Here is a 24,247-nt window from a genome sequence, read left to right on the forward strand (position 1 = left end):
ATCAAGGTCTTAGTCCTTTGTTTAATATTAAACATAATGCAGTAACTCTTCCCATGTCGAAATACTGCATATTTTTACTAATTCCAAAATAAAATCTCTAATCATGGAGGATTCCAAACTTGCCTTTTGTGCTTATACTACTGTTAAGTGTTTGAATATCTTTCAAGACATGGACTATCCCTGCTTTTATGTATAAATATCTGCAAAAGACATTTTCAGACAATATTTGGTTTTTACTGCTGCAAATTGCCATTTCCTTTGAGAATTAATGATAAATATTTTGTAAGGGCTTCGTTGATCATGATAGCCATATAAATTTTCCTCCTACCAATTTTTCAATATTTTAGTATTTGCTACTCATGTCACACCGAGCCAGGCATGGAGGTCTGTGCCTGTAATTCTAGCACTTGGGAGGCTGAGGTAAGAACATCACTGTGAGTTCAAGGTCACCTATGCTACTTAGTGAGTTCAAGGCCAACCTCACACTGCAAAATGAGACACTGTCTCAAAAAACTAAACAAGTAAATAAACAATAAATAAATAACTACATACTAATTTATTTTTATATCTTTAAAGTATGTTCTCTTCTTTAAATTTATCTTTTTGATTGGGAATCACTAAACTGTATTTCTCTTTTAGAATACAGTTCTTAGCACAATTTCATAAATATTCCTAAGTAGTTTAAAGCGTTTTTTATAGTATAAAAAGATGAAGTACAATAAAATTCTTAAAATATACTTGGCAGTTAACTTGAAAGTCAAAAAATGTCTGAATTAAAAATAGTAAGAACTAATATTTTGTAGGTACACATTTTGACCTGAATTTTTTTACAAAGCATTTTTATGCAATGTTAATTTAGCTGCTTAAATATTTGCTTATGTGATATAAATTTTCTGCATTCAAGATAATCTTGTGGCCTAGATATTTGTTTTTAGTAAAATGAACTTTAAACCTTTAGGAGCTCGTATCTTCCAGAAATAAATTATACTTATTTAATAAATACCTGGCAAAAGGAAAGACTCAGAATATTTTGCAACATATGCTAACCAAAGAAGTAAGGATGATCATAAAATGAATAGTCAAACTGATATAATAATTATAGTTCTTGGATTATGTTATTACACATTCCAACTTGTCCTTAATTATTTAGTTTTTGTGGTTTCTCTGTGCACCCCCTGAAAATGGAATTTCTGTCTGTCTCTCTCCCAGAGCCAACATTCTTACTAAGTCTTGCCAAGAAACATTTATTTGTAAGTAACAGTACACCGTCTTTCTTGTACCTTGGCTTCCATGTCTCCTAATCAAATTCTTAAAAATTATTTTAATGTAACTTCAAGTCATGCTATTTGCTTCTTTATAATCAACTTTTGTTTCCCAATAGTCAGCACTTCTGCATCCTAGGCAATATATTTTTTTAAAAAGAGCACAATAGCCAACATTTTCTAACCCTTTTGTGGATTCTTCAGCACCATAAATTCATTATAATAGACTAAGTGTCCTCCTGCACCTACTGCCCATATATACCTCGCCAAAATATAGATGTGCTGATTAACACATACTACAAATGCTTTCTGTTCCAAATAGCCACCCAGAGGAAAGAATGTGCATTTTATTTTATTGCTCAGCATTATGCAAGATGAAAGGGGCATTTGTGTATAATTAAAGAGCTGTAAATGTCACTGACTCTCCAGTCAGAAAGCTAGCTTAAAAAAAAATTTAGGCCATTGTGTATCTTTGTGACCTTGTCTGTCTGCAAAAATGGAAGGACTTTAAAGAAAAAAAATCTGCTGAGCTAAGGACAGAAAGACAAATCGTAGGCAGTGATTTCTTCCTGGCCTTGAAGGATCAATGCTGTGCAGTTTTAAGATACAACAATGCCCCTTCCCCATTTCAACTTTGTCTATTTTCCTGTTGATTTAGTGACTTCTGAGAGGATCTTCTATAAAATGTAGAATTCTGAGATCTGTGTCATTTGACGAGGCAAGTGTGCTTACTTGTTCAGAGCGCAAGTACAGGGTGTTCAACTCTACTTTTTCCTAGCTGCATAACCATGGCCCATGCTGAGTTTCTCTGTGCCTCATCTCATCATGTAAACTGGAGGTGATAATGTCATGTGACTCCTAGGATTACTGTGGGCATGAAAGTGAGCTGATTATACAGAGAGCAACGAAGACTCCTATGCCCTGTATCTCACAGATTATTGCACAGTATGCATTGACCTCACTCTAGGAATCTGCCTTTCTCACATATTCAGATTTATCTTTTGAAATTTAGAAGAGCTTTGCACAGTGGCAATGTCATAGCCAATGAATTTTATTTGAGGTGTGATAATCGATAAAAAAAAAAGTAAAGCAGCAAAGTTGTTATGCATATTAAAGGGGGTAAGGAATTATCACTTCTTAGCACCATATGTGAGCACCTATACTAGGTGATTTAAATGTATTTTCAGAAGGAATCATAATCTTTCCTATGAATAATGATGACATCCTTTTGCAGGTGAGGGGAAATGAGGTTCAAAAAGAAACAGTTCATTAGACAAGTTTATACACCAAGCATGTGGCGAATCTCAACACTGTGGGAGGTTAAGCTTGCTGTCTTCTAAAATTTATGATATGTTTTATTTATCTTTTGTAAAATATTTGCAATTCATTCTATAACTTACATTTGAATTTCCTTTAATTTGTTCCAGGAAATTTAACAGATAGATATTGTTCATATGTCACTTTGTTAATGACAAAAAATAAGTATGAGAAAGTGAGTTGATTAATCTTATACAGACAATAAGTGCAGAGAAAAATGCAAAAATGTATTAATAATTTATTTTTTCACCCACGTGATTTAACATGAAAGGCAATTGAAATGTTTCCTTGTCAAATAGAATGTACACTTTTAGCAAGAGCCTAATGATTACGTTATAAAAATACAGTGGAGGAGTTTCAAGTCATGATCACTGGGAGCTAGACTGAGAATCCTTAAAATGGTATGCAATAGAACACAGTTGTGTTTCCAACTAACCTTGTATTATTTACCCAACTTTACATGAATCAAAGTTGACAAGCGCGAAAAGCTTTGTTACTAGATGGGACAAATGATGGTACTGAAAGTGAGGAATTTCAAAACGCAGGTTAAATGCTAGGCAGAGAACAGAGAAAGAAGAGGGTACATGGTATTTGTACTTCTTTTTAATATTTTGTAGCTAATCTCTGAACATAATAGAAATTCTATCACTTCATATCGTACAGGTTATAATCATAATGGCAGACTTACGAGAAGACCAGCATTTGCTTTCCGTAAGTGAAAAACCTTGGTTTATATATGATTAGAAGACCTGATCAAAGACAGCATGCGTATGAAAAAAGTTAAAAGCATGTAGTGAGGCAGCATACTACTCTAAAATAGGATGCAATACTTAGCTGGAAGGGGAGATATCACAATCTCCAGAGTGGTTTTTCCAGGACAAAGTTTATTCAGTGCATTACAAATGTGATGACCTCTATGATTTCTCCAAAGGTGCAAAACTTGATTGCATTATTTGTGATGGTGGGGAGGGGGGCATTCGTGCTTTTCATTGGAAAATGAAATGAAATGAAATAAAGTGAAATAAATAAAATAAAATAAAACAATGCCCACATAGAAACAAGTTTAGGAGAAATGAGAGAATTCTAGTCCTCCAGAAATCTACACAAAATATCATTTACCAGGGCATCTTAGCTACCATTGGTGGCAACTTAGCAACTCAAAATAGTGAATAAAGATATTGTTGATTTGTATTTTGTTTTCATTGTTTTCTGTGCCTCTATTCTAATTCCATACCTCTGGGATTCCATACTTTCTTCCCTGAATAAAATCCATTAAATAATTAGTAAAATCCCAAAGAGGTTTAGTGTTTGGCAAATGTTTTCATTTTTTTCTAAAATTATTTGCTAAATATTAGAGACTAAATATTAGTTTTAAGTACTGTTAATATTGTTCTTACTGTATTTTCCAATTAAGAAGCTCATTCACTTTTGTATTACAAAGATTAAGACTTGTACCTAAATCTCCCAGTTCTTAACCATATCAACTAGGTTATACACCACAATCTCTGTATGTTTTTCATTCATTCTCTCAAAAATGAGTAAAAAACAAACTCAGAAATTTTAGTTTTCATCAATAAGGACGATATATTCTGCTTACTGAATGGAAAAAATTTGCAAAAAATCAGTATAAACAGAAAAAGGGATGGAAGGAAAATCATTCAACTCCAGCAGTATTTTAACCATCTGTAGCAAAAATAATATACTGAAAGTTCAAGAAGGTTAAAAAAATAAAGTAAACAGGAAATTGAAATTAAAAGTAATTTGTAAAGAACAAATCGAACTCCTTTCAGGATGCAAGCTCAAAGTTTTTGCTAGATTGCTAAAGGAATTTAAAGATGAAAAGAAGCAGCATAAAACTTTTTCTATTTAGAAGCAATGAGAAAATACCATCAGACATGACAATATATTTTATTTCTAAGCTTGCAGAAATAGAAAGCAATCAATAACAGGTTATTAATTTTGGAGATAGATAAATTGAGTTACAAAAATAATTTGACAGATACCTGTCAAATAATTTTGACAGGACAATTATATGAAAAGATACTATTTTAAATGAATCCTTCACATAAATAAAAAAAAAAAAAAAATGATGGAAATTTTAAGAAAGCATACTTTGTCAAAAGCTTTAGTTGTATGAAAATATGGAATGACTACCAATTATGGAAAGAGTCTAATATTTTGGTATGGAATTTTTTTTTTTACTTTGTGTGTATACTTCTATGTTATTTTTCCTTTTACTCAATGAAAGAAAAAAAAAACTAGATTCTTGCTCATTTAAATAGAATAAGTAGGACAGTTACAATTAAAAATACCATTGAATTATTTTTTAATGACTTGCACAATAAAGTGAGAACTAGAAACCTAGAGAGATTTCAAGGCAAAACACATGCCACTTGTTAAGGCCCTGATATTAGTAGAATTTTGAAGTTTTTAAGTACTAAGAAGGCCAGTCAGGTGAGGACTGGGGAGACTCTGAGGAATGAGGAGCAGCAAGTGACTTTGGTGGAGAGGGCAATGGGATGCTTTGCTACTGTGTTAAGGAACTGATTTCATGTTGAGATTAAAGTCAATGAAAATATTTAGATTTTCGAGAGGTTTGAATACAGAGATTTGTATAAGCTTGCTCAGCCTGTTAGGTTGAAAGTGTACAGAAACTTCTTAAAGATTCCCATTTGATAGATTACCACAGGTGTGTAGTGAAATTGTAATTGTCCAGATCAGGAAGGTAAAAAAATAGGGATCTGAAAACTAGAAATATTTTAGAATTTTCTACAAATAATCACAATAGTTTACTGCAAAATGAATGAATTCTGTAAGATAAAGATAAGAATCATGCATGATTGCATGGCATTTGGCTTACAAAAATAGAAAAGTCAGAATTGTCTCTTCTGCAACAGGGAAAATAAAAACTTGCAGGAGAAAAAAATATGTGAGTCAACAACAGATGTCAAAATCATACCATACTGCTAACTTTGATGGGCCTATTAAAAGTAGGCACATTGAGCTGATACATGAAAGTGAATCAAGCAAGAAATCTAAAAGAAACAGGATTTTAGAAGTACTAGAACACATAGGATATTTAAATCTGTGGTCAGATGAAATCATGTCTGGCATGGATATAAACAGAATCACAGATACCAACCTGGAGGCACACCAGAATATAGAGATTGGGAGATCAGGGAAAGAAGAGTAATAAATAAAGAAGGTGTAAACTCTACTGAAAATAGTGATATGCTCAGGTGAGTAAAATCAGAGCATTTAAGCAGAATAAAAATGCTCACTCCTAACAGGTTAACACAGATCAAGCTTAAAAACCAAGAAACTTCCAGGCATGGAAACAGAGCTGTCACAGGTGATTTGGGTAACAGGCATTTTTGTGGAGAGATTGAAGAAATGGTGTCAGTGGAGATAACTTAGTACAGAGTAGAAATCCAACAACTGCGGTCAAGAAGGATGAAACAATATGTGAGAGGTAAATAACTTTGCCATAATGAAGATAAATGGAACAATAAATAAAAATAAATGCGTTGTCAAAAGATTCACATTTTGCTTACTATAATTGATTCAATTAAATATTTAATATGGACAAATTACTGCAACGTTTGCATACTGATGCTGACTTTCTGCAAAAAGGAGAACCTGAAAACTGTACCTCTATTCTCAGGTGAGTGGGAGCCATTCTCAAAGCAATAGAAAGGTGGCCCTTAAAAAGTTAATGAATAGTTTATATGTTGTTTAAATAGGGAGGATACAGGTGGGTAAATTAATGTGCTTACAGGATCATGAGTTAGCTGTCTTTTGATAGCTTTTTTTCTATGTGAGGGGTCAAATCTGGACCCAGAGTTTTCCCATGTTAGGAAAAAAATATATATACTCTACTCCTGGGAGATACTTACAGTCCCAAACCCACTATTTTTTCACAAATAAATAAATGAAGCAAGGTCAGTGTAAATGATTTTATCATCTGGTTTCTGCTCCCAGATGATTCATATGGTGGATTAGGGAGCAGGTCTTTTACTTTTTTAGTCTCCCAACTAAGGCAGCAGACTTTAACACTCTTCCTATTTTATGTGAAGAAGTTTTGACAGCAACAGTCGCCCACTGAAGAACAGGACATACCAAAAAGCGGTATGTTTTTACAGAGAGTTCTAAGAGAATTAGGAAAATATAGTGCAGAGTTCAGGATATAAAAAACAAAACCAAAAGATGTAAAAATTCAATATGTGAGCTCGGTATACAGGTGTACAATTGCAAGTTTGTAATCCCAGCCTTCGAGAAAGGTCAAGCTGGAGGATCCCCAGTTTGAGCATAACCTGGGCAATTTAACAACATCGGAGAAGACCTGTCTCAAAATTAAAATGGAGGAAGAGGGCTACTGCTGTGGCCCTGCCTTCAATAGCCAGAACTAAAAAAATAAGTCAGTCAATAAGTGACTGCAAATTTTAAATTACTAGGAACAGAAAGCAATGCTCCTAAAATAGAATTACATTTTTCAGTGTTGTAAATTGCTTTCCAGGTTTTTTAAAGGCATAATTGATAAAGACTATACCAGCATGCAATGTGAGAGTTCAGTGTATTTTAGAACGATGATCACAAACTAATCAATGCATCCATCAGCCAAGCTATCTTTGAGTGCGGTTAGGGAGGTGTGTTTAATGAAGGGATTTATACTTTCAGTTACCCAATATCAAGTAAAGCATAAATATTAGTAATGATAGTTACATGGTTGAACATGAGAATCACACAATTTATTGATTTTATCATTGACTCACTCTTTAGGACAAAAAACACAAAGTTAGACCCTTAATTTTGGCTATCCAAAAAGAATTGCAAAATGATTAAATATATAAATGAACAAAGAAAAAAACTATTTGTGTATGACTCCTGATGAAAATGTAAACTATTTATATAACACAGCATAGAGGAATATATTAAGCAATACCATTTTATTTAATCAACACTATATTATTTAAAATTTAACAGGCTATTATATGCTTTGGTTTGCACTAATTTATGTTTAAATATTACCCCTATATAACAATCTTTTCTATTGTCCCATACAAATATTTAGCTACTTGGTTTGTTTAATAGGAGAGATTAATCTCTTATAACTTTCCTCTTCCTGTTACAACACCCTTCCGATCCATAGTCACAGTATAATTATAATTTGTATAGCTTTCATATGATATCCTGAAAATCTTTTGGAATAGACACATGTTATTATTGACACCATGTAGAGATGCCAACCTGAAGACAATTTTTCAGTGAGTAATATCTAAGTGCTTGTATCAAAATGTCTTTTCGTGAAACAGCTAAATTTTCTGCAGGAGAATTATCTAAGCTTCTGTCTGAGAATTCTGATTCTATTGGCTGCCTGATTTCCTAGGACTAGGGGAAGAGGTCTGGGAACTCCTAGAGATCAGGCTCCCATATATCCACCACATCATTTTCAGGGATCTGAGGCTCATTTTATCAGTAGCTGGGCAGAAGCCCCTGAGATTGGAGCCCCTGGCATTCTCACTCCACTGGGAATGTTCTTTCTTTCTCCCCTGCCTGATGTTTTGATGGTAAAGATAAAAATACATTCCTGTTTGGGGAAAGCTAGAACATGTCTGAGAAGACTGTATTTCTAGGACCTCAGATCCTCGGTGTATGGTTGTTTCTTAGCATGTGAGTGTGCCACTTCCCGCCATGGGAAGTTTGTTATCCTTTTGGATCTGATTTCAGCTATGCAGAAATTAATGAAGGTTTTATTTCCTTTATTATTTCCTTTTTACTGCATACATCATCTTTCCACGTGAAGTCTGAGGAGACATAGACTATGAAGTCTGTGAAATATTGACCAATACAAACAAAATGTTAAAATTTTTTGACTATGATATCATATGCAAATTCCAAAAAATAGAAGATTTACAGATTTTTAGTTGAAAAATAAGACATGTAAGTTTCAAAAATCATCACTAACCTTTCAAAAATACTAGTAGAAATAACTTCTGAGAGAAACAATGTTGCCAGTACTTATTACACATACAACTCTAAAAATGTATAAAGAAATGATGTAGAGAACCACAATATCTCATTTGTATATAAACAAGTCTATATGATAATTAAAAAGAAGGTATTCTTTAGAAATCTGCATTTATTAAGTTATCACAAAACTGAAAAAGAAAATATGATAATATTTTCCATAAATGTGAGTGCAGTGACTCTCATTTGCTATTGTCAGAGGTGTAAAATAAAATATATGTACATTTGGTTACATATGTCAAAATCTGAAATGCTTGAATACTTCATAAATCAAGAAATCATTTATATAAAGTATCCTTCAGATATCAACAAAAAGTCAAATTGTATGCACAAACATGATCAAAGTATTTTCTTAGTGACAAAATAAGACATATGTAAAAGAATGTAATTATAAAAATGTAATCTATTCACATAATATAAAAATCAACAGAAAAGGAAGTGGTCTATGTACTTTCACGTAACAATAGAGCAAATAACTAAGTAGTTTTTTTTTTCTTTTAATTTTAAAGAGGGTAAAACTAAACATAACATAACAAAACAAAGCAGATCAGAATAAGCAATCTAAGTGACACTGATTTCAAAGCAAGACAACAGGAGATCTACAGTGGCTACCATAATGTCTCTTGTTTTCTTCTCACTGGTTGTCTATATCTTCACAGACAATGGATTAATACAAAACAAAATAGTATAAAACTGATCAGAACAGAGTAATGAAGGCATTATAGGCCTTCAAAATCAATAAACAATAGAAAATCAACAATGGCTACTATAATGTCTCTTTTTCTCTTCAAAGTAGCTGTCCATATCTTAATGTATGTTGAAATTAAACAACATGCAATAGAATAAAACCACTCTGAACAAAGAATAAAAGCATTACCCAATATCATAGCATGACAATACGGAATCAGCAATGGATACCATATTCTCTCTCTCTCTCTCTTTTTTTTTTAATCCAAGTATTAGAGATCTCATTCAACCTAGCTATTCCCCTTCTGAGTATTTTTCTAGAAGAATTGAAAACATCATACTACAGTAATATATGTGCACCCATTTTTATAGCAATACACTTTGTAATAACTAAATCTTGGAAACAACCCAAGTGCCTATCAACTGAGAAATGGATTTTTTAAAAATATAGTATTTTTCTATAATGGAGTACTACTTAGCTAAAAAGAAAGATAAGCACAGACTTTTATAGTAAATAGATGCAAATGGAGACCATATTCATAAGTGAAATGAATTGGACTTGCATGTGTAAATATCATATTGTCTCCCTAGTGTTAGAAAACAAACAAACAAACAAACAAAAAAACCAACCTGAAATAAACTACTCAAAAGAAAAGAACAACTGGGAAAGGAGAAAAAAAGGAAAGGAAAAATATATATATATATATATATATATATGTATTATACACAAGATAGCTAAGATAATTGTACTACTCATTCTAGTAGATCATTGTAATGAACGGATAGCACTTATGTTGTTTGATTAATTTTGTATGCTGATATGTGGTAAGGTGAGCAACTATTTTGAAGACAGTTCCTATCATTTTTTTTGAAATTTTGTAACATTTTTAATTTTTCAATTCTCTAAAAAAATCGATTCCACATACAGGATATCAATTTTCATACAGTATGTACACGTTTGGACCATCAGGACTGTGGTAGTGACATTTGCTGTTTTGCTGTTTATGTCCTTGCAAAACATTGAATGCAATAATACAGGTTTTTTTTTTTTTTAATATTGGAAATTGATCTCAGGACTTTACACTTGTCAAGCAGGCCCTTATGCCACTGAGCTATGTCCTCAGGAGTAATATGATTTATTAGAACACTGACTTGCAAATGATGTTTAAAAAATTAATTAAAAAGTGAAAATGTGTTAAATTTTGTGAATCACAAAAATTATAAAATCATTTTGTTTAAAACTGACTATTGGTGATGTAAATCATTCATAAAATAGTAAAACATGAACATGAAAATAGTAAAACATGAAAACATGAATGTAGAGATAAACATACAGGGTATTTTCATTATCATTGATTAATTCTTTCTTTAAGTATCTCATATACTACATAAAGCAGTAAAACCACAAAACAAAAGGAAAGTGTAAAAATACAAGACACAAGGAGAAAGAAGAAAGGAGACCCTTCTGATAGTAATGTTACAAGGAACCTTCTTCGCTGGATGAGAGCCCTGAAGTGCGTATCCTGTTTGATATACTTAGATCTAAATTGCTTTGCTCCTGTGGATCACTGCCTTCCTCACAGATTTCTTACCTCTGTCTATGATGGATACCAAGTCCCAGGATGTGGTTGATCTAAAACTACAAACCACCTGCACCAACTTCGTTTGTGGCCTCCCTTGATCTATGTTCTGTGACACCACTCTAGGACCTTTGGTGAAAGAGCGTAATTATTCTACAACCTTTTCTTCCCTTGATCAAAGATATGTGACTTGGTGTGCTACTGCCCTGTCCTTCCACAGCCCTCTACTCACCCCATCTCTCAATCAAATCATTGTCATTCTCCAAACTCTGAACATGTGTACTCTTTGACATCACCCTCACAGGTATGAGTCCAATTCTCTTGACCCAACATACAGCTAATAAATACCCTCTGATCATTCCTCAATCATGCGCATTTCAAAAAGTTGTTAAAATATACCTTTTTCCATAACACATAATTTTTGTGATATTAGAATTTGTGTTTATTCATCATTATGCCCCAATTATTTACCACACAAGTAAGGAATAGTCTTTTTAAATATTAGAATATTCAATAGCATAATGATTATTTACTGTATCTTGTAAAGAAAGTTATAAACTCATAGTTGCAACCTTATTTTCAAAGATGAATGTTTTATTTTTTGCCATATATAGTTTATACTGTCATTTTCCTTTCCACAAGTAAAAGAAATTCAGGGAAGTATTTAACTAGAGAAACTAGAACAAATTTGCTCTCAGTGGCATATTAAATTCTCAAAAAATTCTAAGAATATAAAATATAGCACTTCTTTTGGCACTGTCAGTTTTGTTCCTATACTCAACTCTAAGTAACACAGTGAAGATATTTATGATCCTTTCTTTTTATTAGGCAAATGGTATATTGAAACCCTTTAGATACTATCTGAAACTAAATATTAAATACATGCAGTCCTTCTGAGAAATGGAAGCATTTGACATAATATCTATGTTTATCATATGACATGATCTCTTGAAACATGGCAAAGAGAAACATCCACAAATATACTCAGGAAATAACAGCATTTTGTTGTAATACAAGAAATGTGATAAAACACACAAAGTTAAAGCAAACAGAATGTCTGGAATTAAGAGGGGTAGGTGGCTATGCTAGTTGAAGACCTGTTAAACAGTACGTGTTCATATGTACCTCAGACCTGAACAAAATGTAAAGTTGAGAAACATCTCTTCTCAGATACCAGGCAGTGAAGAAAGCAATTGCTTTTCAAATAGAGAATGAAAGAACTTTATGAAAGAAGAGTTTTCAGGCTAGCTTGGTAGCCCTCAGGCAGTAGGATCACTGCAGGTTCAAGCTCAGGGTGGGCTACTTAGTGAGTTCAAGTTCAGCCTAAATGACACAGTGATACCAGGTTTCAATTTTTTTGTTATTGGTGTTGAAAAATAGAATTTAGCTTTTCCAACAATGATTACTTTGCTCACCCAAAAAAGGTGTCAGGTACATTAGGATTAATCATATGCATGTGTTCAAGAGTATCTACTGAGGTGTGATAAAAGCAGAAAGACCTGGAAGGTCTAACATGGGAAAAAGAGGTATTTTGAAGAGTCTGCACTCTTGTAGGGGGTGGTGGACGTAAAGAGGGCTTAACTTTGAGGCCACTTGCAAGATACCAACAGCAAGAGGAGTGATGCCGGAAACTGTGGCTGAAGTTGGAGGAAGAGGTTGCCAACTCTCATCCCCTAAAAACAAAGAAAGCACTGCAACTCTCACAGTAGCTTTACCCTGTGATCTCAAATATATTGTCTTGCCCTTAGTATACAGGAGGTTATTATATATGAGAAATCATTTCTTCCCAAAAGCTGTAGTAAAATTATGCTGATTTGCTAAAACGTAAAAAAACCACTAGTTTAGTGTCTTAGAATTAAAAACAAGTACATTTTTCTCATTAAAAAATAGAAAAGAAAAGAGTGAAAATATTAACCACATTCTGGACATTTGTGTCTGCCTCATTTAAATATTCATTCTTCCATTATAGCAATTATAACTTATATAACTCTAATATCTGTGTGTTTATATCACTCATCGCTCTCCAAATATTGAAAGACTCCTTATAACACATAATAAAAACCACTCATTTAGATGTTTATGAATATTTTATGGCTACTGAAATCTTCACATAAAGATTTGTCTGGATCAAGAAGGGTTGCAGGGAAATGGCCAACAAAACACATAGTTTAGTTATCACCCTTCAACCAAAGCAGTACTCTAGCATAAAAGTTCAAATTTCACTTATCAAGTCATACTCAGTAGAGGTGAATGAGGGGAAGCAAAGTGTCTATGCTCGGTCTTTCGTCCATAAATTACAAACTTAAGAGTTGATAAATGTCACGTCCACAGACAAATCTCATCCAAAAAAGGGACTGGACCAACACGAAAGTGTAACAGAGAAGAGAAGAATGGAAATACCCTAAGTGAAATTTGAAACAAGTAATACAAAGAAGGAGCATCATACTGTGGAAATCCTGTCACTGCTGCTGTAGCAGAGATTGAGGATTTGCAATGGGAATTTAGAAGATGTTACTTGATCAACATGTGGAAGTCACTCCAACAACAGCAAAAATAACATCCCAAATAAATGACATTATCCAAAACAAAAAGACATAGGAAGCATGAACTTTTACAAAACTAGGGGAGATATTTTATGGCATTAGAAGCACATATGAGAGAAAGATGGAAGGGGATCCGAACCTAGAAAGAAGTCTGGCTGTTTCCCAAGGCACAGAGACACTCTTCCTCCATGTTCTAGGTTAGGTCAGAAGAGAAAGGCAGCCATTGTTCAAACTGTTCTTCAATGTTTTTAGTTAAAGATTTAAATATTGATTTTATTATTATTTCATTCTAAATTGTAGTATATTAAATAAACATACTTTTGCTATATTATAATTTTTTCTGCATATATATAACTGACAGTGAGTTTTTAATGTTTTAGCAAATATTTTAAGAGGATACAAGCTTTTTGCCTTACCCCATTGACTAAGGTCATTCTGGATTCGTTCACTTGCATGGGCACCGGTACAATCTGACTACTACAGTAAGGAGAAGAGGGTGCATATGTTGTCTTCATTCTTCAAAACAAACAAATACAAAGTCCACTGTAGTATCTCATAAATATGAGAGAGCACCCATAATTTGCTAAGGGAAATGCAGATTTTATTTTGATTCATTGTAAGATTGCAAAAAGTTTTATATGTCAAATGATATTTTTACAAATATTATTTAGGTAACATTATGGGAAACATAATTTCACTATTTTTAATATATTCACTCCATGGCTACACATTTAACATTTGTATTGTGCCAAATTCCCACTGTAACCAGTTTCTTCAACAGCTACAGCATATGTAGGCACTGAGTTGAAGGGACAGGGCTCTGGGTTTATCAGCTTTTTCATGTTTTGTTCCTCACTTCCTATTGTATATCAGTTCTGCACAGCCTGCACCAAGATTCGCACCTTTTCCACAGCCATGGCTGGTAAGTTATCACATCTGTGTTTATTAGACCTGGATCAAATCTTGTGTTTTTGTAAGCCTTGCCTATGGAACTTCTGTGACACTGTTTCCCTACACATGACTTCAAATTCTGGAAGCTACAGATAGTTTCTCATATTCCTTCTCTCAAATCAGCTGGTAATTGCAGTAAATGTAAGGATGTAGCCATAGCTATCTCATCCCAGAGGTATAACTTACAAAATACGTAGAGAACAGGTCAGATTAAAAAAATAATAATAATAAAGAAGTAGGGAAAAAATTCTATTCACAATGAGAACATTTCATTTATACTGAAAGTATAAAGTTGAAAAAAAGAAAACATAATAAAGTCAAAATCAAAGCAAGCTCTTTTCAACTTGAGTAGAGTGAATTACACAGAATACAAAATAGTCACAACAGATATTCACTGATTATAACCCCAGCCGATGGCAATAATACAATCAGCAGCAGCAACAAATATTATTTCCTAGAAAATTACCATGTTCCTAAAATATTGTTTGGAAATTAATTGCTGATTTAATATTCACAGTATCCCTACAAGTGAGAATTATGAGTAAACCAGTTAAATAAAAAATAAAAAGAAAACAAATGTAAAGTTTAAATTGTCCAAGGTCATACAACTAGAAGATATTGTAGCTAGAATCTAGACAATTTCTCTGTATTATAGAGATCCAGTTAGGATTGTGCTATACATACAGATTTAGAAATGGGTCAGACAGGTCACCTGTAACTTAGCTACAGAGTTTTCCCTATCAGAGATTGTAATAGAAGAAAGGTAAGGTAAGATGAATATGTACATGTTTAAAAACTGGTAGGTAGTAATAGAGTCATCAACTAAAACTTGGATTCAAGAATTTAAGGCTTGCATAGAGGTGACAGCTCCCATTATTATTTTTTTTTTCTGCCTGAGTACTTTAGGAGAGTTTGTACACCATGAAAAATGTTAAGGACAGAGCAGTGTGTTCAAGCCCTCACTACAGGGTATACAGTGATACAAGTTCTGATACAGTTCCTATCATGCTTCATGGCAGAAGTACAAGTTTAACACACAAAAACTGAATAAATGCTTAATTTTACTTCTCTTCAAGCCTAACATCTGGGTAAACAAAGACAATAGAGAACGTAGAGCACATGGAACATAATACTTTTTTCCACTGCAGTCTTTTCCAATGTCCAAGTGCTTAAATTTTGCAATACTGTATGTATAGCTTAGATTTTAGCCTGTGTTTTGCTTTAAAAAATCATCATTAAAGCAATTTGAAAGGAGTGAGACAACAATTTATATATTCCATTTATCTATTATATAGTCTTAAAATTACAGAAATTCACAATGGGAACTACTTCGAAGGACTGTCTTGTTTTCAATTTCTGCTTCCTTTCATACTTGATTAAAAGACCCAATTGTGTACATAGCTTCAATTGTTAATTACATGGCTGATATTGATTCATTCTGAGAAAACTGAGCAGATTATTGACACTTGAGTGTTTAGCCACTATCACAGTTTACCTGCCTAGGAGGCTAATAAAATGGCTTATTCTTGTAAAAATTGAATCAACATGTAAGAAAATAGTTTTCCCGTTAAGTAAATGTGAAGGTCAGTGGATAAATAGCCACTGGAAAAAAATGAATTTTGTTTCCTTCTATGCCTTAGCTATAAAAAGGCCTTTGCATCTATCAAAGTTAGCTCATTCGAAGCTTGAAATTGGGAGGAAACAGCAATTTAAGAAACAGTAAAAGCGCACTTTGTACTCTCCTTGAACTTTGCTGACCCAATCTCTACATGTATTTTCATTTATCCTCAGTCCTTTGCTATTGTTTTTGAGGGTTAATATGGACTCCCTCTGGTGACTAATTTCACACCTAACCATTCCCATGGTAGTTAATTAAGAAGCTGCAGTCTCTGGAGCCTGTACTTGTCTTATGCAGAAAAGCATGTGAGGTTATAAGCATATAGGGAAGGTTTCTTTTTCTTTCTTCATTATTTAGGAAAAGAATATAACCTCAGAAGTTAGATTTTCCAATAAATGCACAGAATTTTTATCACTTAACTACCTTCAACATGTTAAATTCTTTCCTTTTTGCACCACTTTTATTATCATTTAATGAGAAATCATAACATTTTCAAGTGAAATTTTTCTTAAATTTAGATAAGATTAAGAGTCTCATTCTCTCCTGGTTGAGCTCGCCAGACACCTCTCAATTTAGACAAAATTAAAACATTACAAATAAAATGAATACTTCCAATGTCTTTTATACACTTGGAGAGTAGAATTGAACTAGGGAAAATATGCAATTAATTCCAAGCATTGAAGAATTCCGGCATAGCCTTTTTGACCAGGACGCTCTTCAGTTGCTCAATGACCCTAGAGAATGCTTCTTCTCCAAACGTGTACATTTCAGACTGCATTCCCAGATATTCAGTCCTTCATCCTGTAGGTAGCGCTCCTATAGTTTGGATTGGCTTGAGAATTCTTGTGGCTTCATGTGTTGAAATGTATATCCTACTTCGGAGGAGAAACAAAACAGAACGTTAATCTGATGATAGTGTTCAGAGGAAACTGAATACAATGACATAGATTAATGAGACTGACACAATGATAACTAAAGCCTACTATTTCAATTGTTATTTTTATTAGTACACATTTGTAGTATATCATGATTCCAGTTCTCCTGGAGAGTTAGAATATGTACATAACACATCTCCATTATTTCTGTATCCTTTTGCTCTTTCTTCTACTTCTCTCCATTTCATGGTCCCTTTTCCATTTTAAAATGATCAGTCTCCCTGGTTCCTATTGCATGGCTTTTATTTTGGTCTAGATTTATAATTTGAGTTTCTCATTTAAGAGGAATTATATGATATTTAAGCTTGTGTGTCTCATTTTGGTCTCATGGTGTGTCCACTTCGTAAAAGATAGGTTTATCCTTCTTTATGACAGAGTAGGACTCCACTGTAAATAAATATCATGTTTCCTTATTCATTTGTCTGTTCATGAATACATAGGCCACCTCCAATTACATTATGCTATAAACATGGCTGTGTATGGATTACTGGGAGCTGAAGAGAGAGCAACAGCATCCACCCACTCCCTGTCTCCTACCAAGTGATGCTCCATAGAGCAGAGGCCCTGACAGCCACACAGCCACTCTCAGGAGAGGCTCCAGCGCTGTGCCTCTGAGTGGTGAATCAGCACAAGCTTCTCCTTTATCAAGTAGCTTGCCTCCAATATGACAGAAACTCTGACTACTACGATCCATTTTCTGTCTTCCTCTTTATATTTTCTCCTTGTATTTCATTTCATACAGTTAAATAAAAAGCATTGTAAGAGCTATGATTGAAGGTTTGAGTCGTGCTCCATTTCTATAGCCATCCTCTTCCAATCTGGAAAAGAATCATCCTTTTACAGGATTCTGTGCAGCCTTTCCACTCAGCACTCATGTTATCACGACATATGTTCATTTACTTAAAAAAAATCATCTTGAAACTGAATATAGTTTTACCCCTTCTCATAGCTTTCTCAGGTCAGTAGTATTTGTTTATTCCCTCCTGCAACTGATATCTCAATTAACATGAGATAGCAGACATGTATTACATAGCAGCCATTCCCTTTACTGCTTTTACCTATACTAACTGTAATATTTATTCAGGCCATTAAAATTAATTTTGAAGTAGTTCATATTTTAGTAATCCTAAACAGTCAGAATATTTATTGCCTGTTTTGCATAAATATGAGAGTTTTGAGCAACCCAAACTGTGAGTTAGGAATGATGTGTGTCAGTGGATGCTCATAGTTAATTGCATTAACTAATACAAAATTGTTCTCTGAGGTGAGTGTTCCCACTTACTTTCCCACCTGTTTTATTTGATGAGACCACTTTGGCCAGTGGGTAAAATCCGGGTCTCAGTTTCATTTCTGCTATTCTCTATAATAGCATTTAAAATTGGCTTTCAGAAGTAATTTAATTATACTCTGGTATTGCTATAACTTTTCTTAGTCACTAAATCTTCTTCTAGGTGATACAATAAATTGAAATATTGTCCCCCATATACTCTGATATAAAAGCAAGAAAAATACATAAAATATTTGAGGGATAGAGATTTAGCTCATCAGCACAAGACTCAGACTGGCAAGCACAAGATCTGAGGTTACTCCCTAGTACAAAAATAAATGAATAAAATAAAATTCATACCACTATTAAGACCAGAAAAATATCTTAGTGCCATACTCTAATGGAGCCTCTTCTTTTAAGGTCAATATCGTCCCTCTAAATGATTCTAACCTTTTTTTTTTTTTTTTTTTTTTTGTATTTTTCTTATTGGTACCAGGGATTGAACTCATGACTGCTTGTAAGGCAGGCACTTATGCTGCTGAGCTAAATCCCCAGCCACTCTAACCTCTTTCTTGTTAATATCTTTAAACACTAGGTCATTTCCTGTTGCTTTATAAGATAGTTTACCATGGTTATTCAGTTTGTTGTCATGGAATTTTTCTTCAGCTCCCTAGGAAACAAGCAATGTTAATTTTCATATGAATGGCTTCATGATCTCAAAGACCTTCACCAGGGTACCTAAAATTCCTGTATATTCCACCCATTGGTCTGTAATGCCAAAACACACTTACCTTTAATTCTTTAATTTTAAAAACATTGAATTCACATAGACAAAATGAGATGCTTTCCATCTATTTAACACCAACACTAGAAACATCTCAACTAAACATAGAAAAACAATATCCAGGGCACACATCTTTTGAAGTTTTCAAGTGTTAGACTTGGATGAGCTCTTAGTGCTACAAAACAACCCTTCCCCATTTTTCCTAGCCATTTTATTTCTGTATTAGAAACAATTCCTTTCTATGGAATCTATGTCCCCACAAAAAACTCTTCACTGATACACTACACATGTCTCAAAAAAGCAGCAGTAGCAACCCCGAGATGATTTCCATGTACTGTGCGAATCACATCTACCAATTTAATGGATCCATGCCTCCCCCCAGCTCCCTTCTGTTGCAGAGGTTGATCAGTCCCAAAGCTTTCTTTCCAAAAGGGAAACCTCTCTACTTACACTGAGTTCTGTCACCTCAATAAGATTTGATTCCTACACTGAGCTCCTCACACTGCCATCATGGGCACAGCCTCTCAGATGTGTTACTGTCGTCTTTCCCACAGTGGTAGCCTCCAGACTCAAAACCCAAACACCATTTGGACTTCAAATATCTACTCAGAGAAATTCTTTCATTTCTTTGCTACTATTTGTAGGAACATGCATTAAAAGAATATCTACCTATGCTGTTTTCGGTTACCTCTTTATTTTGCTATTTAATTTACTGTAATCCAGCACACATTTCCTTAACTTTATCAAAACTGTTATTAATCTGTTTGAATTCCCATAACACCTGTTACTAAAACTGGCAGTAATTTTCTGTCACCATTTAATTCAAATTATTTAGAAGCATTTGACCCAAATCATCATCTCATTTTTCATGAAATATTTTTTTAGCCACCATTTTTCCCTTGATTTAATTTACTTTCTGTATGTTCATTGTCTTCCAGTGAGCACATGCAAAGGACCTTGAAATTCATTTCTTACAACTATCATGCTTATGTCCTGATGACTCCATCTATAACTTTTTTTTAAAATATCAACTTATTCAAATGCCAAATAAATTCATCAAGGTCCTAGTTCCGTGTGAATGTAGAGAAGTTATCTCAACCCAACAGAGCAAAGTTTAAATCCTACTTCAGCTCATACTTTCTTTACTCTTGAGTTTTCTCCCTTTTGAGAGGTAACTCTGCTATCATCACACTTTGGAGATATTCTAGACATCTTGATCTCTTTCCCTTCACTCATTTACTTTATAAAGTCAACACAAACTTTCTTTTGCTTCTAAACCACGAATTATCCCCACATCTGATTCCCAGCCTCTTATTGCGTATCCTGTCTCTGCATCCCCTGTGCATCTCATCCAGCCATTGGTTTCTGAAAGCACACAAGTAGCCCTTTGCTCTACACCTGCTGTGTCCCAAGTTGCTCTTTTTCTGAGCTCACATTCCCCCCAGAACTTGCATAGATTCCAGCCTTAGTTATTCACTTAGCTTACTGGAGATGTATTTTATCACAGCTTCTCAATATATGCTATAGCGTTTTCTAACCCCAAACTATATTTTCTCAGGGTATATTCTCACTTAACATTTTGTTTATTTATTTATTTACTTATTACTTTCCCATGTAGAATTAGCAGGACTAGGGGTGTAACTCATTGGCATAGCACCTGTCTGGCAAGTATAAGTTCTTGAGTTCAATTTCTCGTGCAAAAACCAAATCTATGAATGTAGATCCTGTTTTTGTTTGTTGCTGTGTTCTCAGGATCTGAACACAAGTACTTAATAAATATCTGTTGGATAGAAAATATCAAATTTTCTAGGTACTATAGTTATATAATGACTTCTAATATTCAAGGCATGAGAACTGATTTTTCTTTTCAACATTACACGTACTGCCTGAAATATGTTCTTATGTTTGTGATCAGTTTCCTTTGCCTTGAAATTTTGTAGTAATTAGTAAGCTACCTAGTGCAAAAATTTATTGTTTTATCTTTCAACTCCATTCAGAGCACTCAAGATTATAGCTAGAGTCCTCTACAGCCCACAATGGTTTAACATAAAAAAAAAAAAATATAATAATTACTTCAGCACTATTCCTCATATAAATAGCAAAACAAATTTTATTAAAACAGCAAGCATTTTAAAAGATTATTGTGTTAAACTGTAAAATAGAAAAACAAAAAAAGCACATCCTTGCCAATTTACTGGAGATTAAATATTTGTTCAACTCTTGGAAATCTTTAAGAAAATATCAAAGTTTATAAATTCAACACATTTCTCTATAGAGCAAACAGAAGTAGAATGGAAAATAGAGAACATAAAGTATCTTTTCTATCAAACCTTACCTGTTTTTTTGAGAGCTCATTCTCAGGCTAGTTATCGCAACACAAAGGTTTATTTGTTTAAGTTTAAAAGTAACAGTTGAAAAACTTTGGATCTTTCTCTTTCATTAACTTATCTAAGATTACAGAATTCTAAAAAACCTATATCAGGCCTTAACAATATAGGTTTTTCTGCTGATAACTTCAGCTTCAATTGAGAAAAGAATCAAGAAATAAAATCAATTCTCCAGTATGTTCATGATGAAAGAAATTTTAATTATCTAGGTCTAATTGACTTGAACAGTTTGCAAGTCTGCATTACTTTGTGCTAATTGTCAGGCCTCATAGAATTCTACCAGCACTTCTTGTAGGGAGCAGATTTCTCAATTGTTTGGATTAGTGGTAACAGAACTGGGAAGAATACTTCAAAAGGTAAAAGAGCAACATTTGTCATCACAGTCCCATGCTTCACTTTAAAATTAATTTTTAGGGGAACATCAAATATTTTATTCCTTCATGGTTGCTCTTCTCATCAAGTTTTTCCATATAATTAATTTTTGAAGGAAGTTAGGTTTCGTAAAGAAAATGTATCAATATTTTTGGGATGGCAAACTGGGCAATATGATGGGGAAAATATTGTTGGAAACGGCAGTTTCTTTTGGAATCAAGTGGTGTCATCTTCTAAATAATAAATAAAGTAATTTAATTAAAAGCAATTGCATTTAAACAGATCTGAATGCACTTGAATTGAGATATTTCTACATTCTGCCAAACACAAGTGTTTAACATCCAAAATTCAATCAAACAGGCATCATTTGTACCTATCATTATGAATTCATCAAGATATATCCTTTAAATTAAATTGACTTAATGATGGCTTTGGGATTATGGCTTGGGTAGTAGCCAAGTAATTTCTATACGTTATGTGTTTATACACATACATTTTTTTTAATCGGTACCAAGGATCGAACTCACAACCACGTGCTTGCAAGGCAGGCACTTATGACACTGAGCTAAATCCCCAGCCCCTATACACATACAATTTATGCATGTGTATATTTTAATAATTGATTCTCTGTTCTACAGTGTGTGCTGAGTATAAAAGTTTGGATATTTAAACCATAATGCTTCACACATTCCTCAAGCCCCACATCTACCCACAATAAAAAAGTTAATAATATAAATATAAATATAAATAAAGTTAATATAAATAAACACATTTAAATAGTTAATACAGCCTAAGTAAATATCAAACACTAGAAACCTCCAACTTCAGGTAAGTGAAACAAAATGCCCTTCTATTTCAATCTAATTGTTTCTAGAAGTCTCTCTAATAAAGTTGTCAATCTTTTAAAAGCTAAGTTTTTAAATGGTGTACTCAGAAATATAATCAACACTACTAATTTATCATAATCAACTAACTAAAGAGCTACTATAAGCTGAAACAATTATTTATTCTTGTTTTTCCTTCCAGACAATTTTATGATAAATTGTTCGGTAAGTTTTGGCAATGTGTTACAGGCAAGAGTAGAAGCTATAGTATTTAATATGAGTATCAATCATGAGCCTGAAAGTTCTACCTTTTAGAAATTAGTCTGAATTTCACAAAATTACCTGTGACAATTTCTCTACCAATAAAGAGAAAGAAAAATAATCATTTTGTTTAATTTTGTAAAATTTTCACCTGTTTTCAAATGGCTGCTTGTGTCTTTATTACCTTTCAGCTGTGTCAGAGAAAGAAGAGTTAACTTTCTACCTTATTCCCATATTATTTTTCAGAGCACAATTACTCTTCAGAGAGTCAGATTTTTTTTTTTTTTTTTTTTTTCAGAGTCAGATTTTGCCAGCACCTTGACATTGCACTATAGGGCAAAAGCTCTCCATTCAACAATTTCCTCCAGCCTTCCGGTTTAAAAACATGAAAGTGTGGGACTTACAACAGAACAAACAAAAGCATTCAGCCTAGAGACATGGAAGAGGTCAAAAACAGATATAACTGGAAGATATTACAGTGCTCCCACTTCTGATTATCTTAACACCACATTAGTAGGGGGCCCAATGCAATCCTGAGTTACAGCTGAAAGAATTTACTTCTAACCAGAGAAGAATTTATGGAAGTTGAAATTTAGGAGACAAAAACAAATAGAAAATGGTAAGCTGATGCAGAATAAGGAGCTTAAAAATCGATTTACACAAATATGATCAACTTATCTTTGACAAAGCACAAAAAAAAATCAAAAGGAAAAGAATTAAATTCTTTACAAATGATGCTTAAAAACTGAAACTCAATAAGAAATAAAATAACCTAACACAAAGATTTTACACTTTCCAGGAAAATTACTGCAAAGTAGGATATAAAAATTAAATGTACAATACAAAATTACAGAAGTCCTCAAGGTAGTAGAAAATCTATACAGTTTATTTTTGCTGATGAGTTTTTAAATCAAATGTCAATAGCATGATGCATGCAGAAAATTGGTAATTTGTATACTATTAAAATTAAAAGTTATTTTGTGAAAAATGCAATAAAGAGTAAAAATACATTTGCCAAACTATTACCCCAAGAGCTTCTATCCAAAATATACAAAAACTAAAAAACTCCTAAACAAACTTATTTGTAATGCATAGTGAAAAGAAGTAGCAGTGTAACTAACTACAAACACTTCATAAATGACTTAAAGAATACAACATATAAATATTTTCAACATCATCTATCACAGGAAAATTGAACTGGCAATGAGACAATGGTACACACCTATAAAATGGTTCAAATCTGTAATACTAATTATTAAATATTGATAAGAATGAGATATTGAAACTCATTTATTGTTGGTGGGAATTCAAAATAGTAAAATGACTTAGATTGGAGCTTGCTTATAAAGCTAGTTAAATTTTTATTTAGTGGTACCAAAAAAGAGAAACCAAACACCAAAAAATATACCGCAATTTAACCTGAATATTTTAG

General features: G+C 33.2%; 1 non-coding gene across 1 annotated transcript; it reads left to right on the plus strand.

Moving 5' to 3' along the window:
- Nucleotides 1-3,405: 3,405 nt before the first annotated feature.
- On the plus strand, nucleotides 3,406-3,571 carry LOC111756592 (U1 spliceosomal RNA). Its single transcript, XR_002791018.1, has one exon. It is a non-coding gene; the product is annotated as a U1 spliceosomal RNA (small nuclear RNA).
- Nucleotides 3,572-24,247: the final 20,676 nt, after the last annotated feature.

This window comes from Cavia porcellus, unplaced genomic scaffold (assembly GCF_034190915.1).
Source record: "Cavia porcellus strain 051 isolate PalLab524CR breed Dunkin Hartley unplaced genomic scaffold, mCavPor4.1 scaffold_18, whole genome shotgun sequence".
Classification (NCBI taxonomy): Eukaryota; Metazoa; Chordata; class Mammalia; order Rodentia; family Caviidae; genus Cavia; species Cavia porcellus.